We start from the raw sequence: 3762 nt of genomic DNA, 5'->3' as shown, positions 1-3762 counted from the left end.
GGGTATCAATCATTAGGACTTAGGAGTACAACCAAACCAATGTCTTCAGAATTTAATAATGGTGCACTTGGGATAAATGAAACCAGCAAGTGCAAGGAAATTAGCGAGTGCATGTAGATGTAATATTATTCTACCTTGTTTGTTGTTTCAATTAGATTGGATCACCAATTCACCACACGCATTGGTCACTGATTAGTTTAGTTATATGGATTCTGTTACGTTGGTGGTGGCTGAATATGCACGGGGATTTGATTCGGTGGCATTAGTTATATTGTCAATTTTTTTCATGATTATTGGATACACTATGGCTTGGTTTGGTAAAACTTTTGTTTTTTAAAAGTAGTTTATGAAAGCTGTCTTTTAAAAGACAGCTTTTTAAAAGTTGCAGCACTTACGTTTGGTAAAATTAAATTAAAAATGGCTTTTAATAAGTACAAGTACCATAATTGTGTTTGGTAAAACAGCTTTTAAAAGTTGAAAAAATTATAATAAACATATTTATAACAAAAAAATAATTTTTTTTTCAAATTCTTTAAAATTTTATATAATATTTTAAAATAAAATAATGTTAAAATAAAAAATTCATAATAAACATAAATATAATAAATAAATTCTTCTATTTTTTAACTTTAATATGTGATAGAGATGTATTTGTGTTGAAATTTGTGAAGATTAGGTTGAAAAATAAAAAATATATGAAGATTGTGTTAGATTTTATGAAGGTTAGGAAGAGAAGTTAGAAATATATGAAGATTTTAATGGCAATATAATAGCGGAAAATATGTGCGGGAAAATGAAAAAAATTTGGTAAGCATAAGCCAGCTTTAAAAAGCTCCCTCCTAGGTGCTTTCAAAAGCACCCCTAACTTTTAAAAGCCGCAAGCACAAGCACTTAAGCTTTTTAATTTACCAAACGCAAAATGACGTGCTTGTACTTTTTAAAAGCACAAGCACCTCCTGAAAAAGTTTTACCAAACCCAGCCTATATCTAACTTGTCTTGTCCTCTTTGACTAGGTCAATATTCTTTTTATTAAGAGATATCAACTCGTTCAATTTGAAAACTTTTATTGGATTTTCCAAATTACTCATCATTTATGTATATTAATAAATATTATTTTATATATTTTACACAAATGACCTCAGTAAATCAAATAGATTTTAATATGTTCTGAATGTCTCAAATTAAAAAATACAACATTAAAGTTTTAAACTACATTTTTATATAAATCGAATTTAGTGAATTCGATTTAGTGAAACACGTAGTAAATCGAATCAAATTGATTTGAATTAATTGAAAAAGGAACTTGAATGAAAATCAAAACTAGTAGATTCGAATTACGTGAATGGTAAAGAAATAAATAAATCGAATTTAGTGATTCGATTTTTAAGCACGTGTAAATGAAGTAATAATATTCGATTTAGCCAACGGATTTCATCCCCAACGTAAATCAAAATCATTTGATTCGATTTAATGGTTTTGTAAATTGAATTTACCTGTTTCAATTTACACGCACTTGTCGTCGAATGTAATTCGAATCTAATTGATTCGATTTTCTTGTATCTTTTCTATATAAACAAATCGAAATCAGTTGATTCGAATCTAGAAACCTCATACCCCATTTCCGACTCCACCACCCAGATCCGAGATTCTCTGAAAGCAACCCGAGAACAACCGAATCTGCATGCATGGAAGACGATCCGAATCGTCTGTATTGGCTAGATAGAGTCGCGCATATTACTGGTGCCGTCCACCTTGAGGTTAGTGTTTTTAAATATTTAAATTTTTTTTAAATAAATTAGTAGTTAGTTAGACTGTTAGTGTGGGATTTTTAAAATAAATCCCAAAACAAATATTTGAATTTAGTTCATGTCATACGAATCTTCCAGTCTTTGTAAAATAATGACATGGCCTTCTGTTTGGCCATCCAAACCCTCCTGTACATCGGTCTGAATCCAAAGTGTGCTTTCGTGGCATTCTGCAGTACTTTAATCGACGTGACAACATCAGCTCTAATCAGGGACATAATGAAGGCCGATATGACATGATAATCAAGCTTTCCGTGGTCACTAGAGAACGATGTGGCTAGACAAGTATGATGATCATTGTACTGTTTTACCTCCCAAATCTCTTTGCGCTGGCGGAGGCTGACCCGGATTAGCCATACGCATCCGCTCCCGAACTCCTTGCACTTGCCATAGTACTTGCGGTGATTTGACTCTAATTCCTTGTACTCAACCTTGCGACGAATGCTATAGATCTTTACGCTAAGCACGACTTCTTCTTTATCCTGAAACTGCTGACCGACCTGAAATTCAGCTACATCTCCTACATTTTATGTGTCTCTTGTCCCAAAGCCAACGGTATAGAAGGATCCTCCTGAGGAGCCATGGCATCCAAGTCCAGAGCAGAGAAGTGGGGGAGGGGTACTGATTAGTACTTGAACTAGATGCTCCCCCACTCACAGGTGGAGTCGTCTGTGGTGTCTCCTCCTTGCTATCATCAGCAATCGTTGCGGGCTCCACATCATCATCATCATCATCATCATCATCATCATCATCATCATCATCATCATCATCATCATCATCCTGCAATGCATCCTCAACCCCATCGGGTGTTCCAACCTCTCCGAAAACCGAAACTCACGGAGGAGAACTGAGTGCCGCGAAATCACCGTATTCCAACGGTCCAGCCTCGCCAACTAATGCATCACAACTGCGATTCAGATTGACGGCAAAGGATGGTGAAGCCACTAAATTTGGCTTGAGTGCAATCACTGGCATTGCTGACGAAGATCCAACAGGCAATGCACTAGAGCTGGCTAGATGTTTTGTGGAGTACAGATTCCTGTTCGAACCTCCGGAACTAGATGCCACATCCACAAGCTTCGCCAACAACTCCGGAGTCCTCACCTCAGGAAACTGACGGCGACAATGAAACAGCACCTGTATATCTTCGTTACTGCTAATAACGAATGAATCATACTTTACATCATCATGTAACACGAAAATCGGAATTCTATAGAACAACTTCTCCACCCGTTTCACGCCATGCAGTCCTAGTCTCTGGAGTATAGTATTCTTAAACTCAGTGAAACTAGTCGAAGGTTTGAGAAAAACACTCAGCGGGTCCTTGTCGGTGAACTTAATTCCTGATCGTATTCTCTTCTCAATGGACCCTCTATAGTGTACAAGAGCTACAATACTCTCATCACTAGCTATTGTGAATCTCACTCTTCTACAAAATTTCGTGTAAGAGCTCGTTTTTATACACCTCATTCCATTGTAAATCGAAACATCTAACTTTGTTTTACTCTAACGTTGGTGCATGTGTAAATCGAATTTAATCGATTCGATTTACGTTCATTCAAAAATCGAATCTAATATATTCTATTTAAGTTCATCTTTAAATTAATCCTACTTAATTCGATTTAGTAGGAGAACTTCAAATCAAATTTATTTGATTCGATTTTAGTTGAACTTCGTTTTTTACCTAATTCGAATCAATTGGATTCGATTTACTACTTGTTTCACTAAATCGAATTCAATCAATTCGATTTATATACAAATGTGGTTTGGAACTTTGATGTTATATTTTTTTATTTAGGACATTCAGAACATAGTAAAATCTATTGGATTTATTAAAGTCATTTGTCCATATATTTTTGTTAATAAAATAATTTCCTACCTTAACATAATCAAACTTTTTTATAATATTATTATAATTGACCTGACTATTATAACTCAGTTGAAATGAATGGATAT

This window comes from Arachis duranensis, chromosome 10 (assembly GCF_000817695.3).
Source record: "Arachis duranensis cultivar V14167 chromosome 10, aradu.V14167.gnm2.J7QH, whole genome shotgun sequence".
Lineage (NCBI taxonomy): Eukaryota > Viridiplantae > Streptophyta > Magnoliopsida > Fabales > Fabaceae > Arachis > Arachis duranensis.
Note: the sequence above shows the minus strand (reverse complement) of the source record.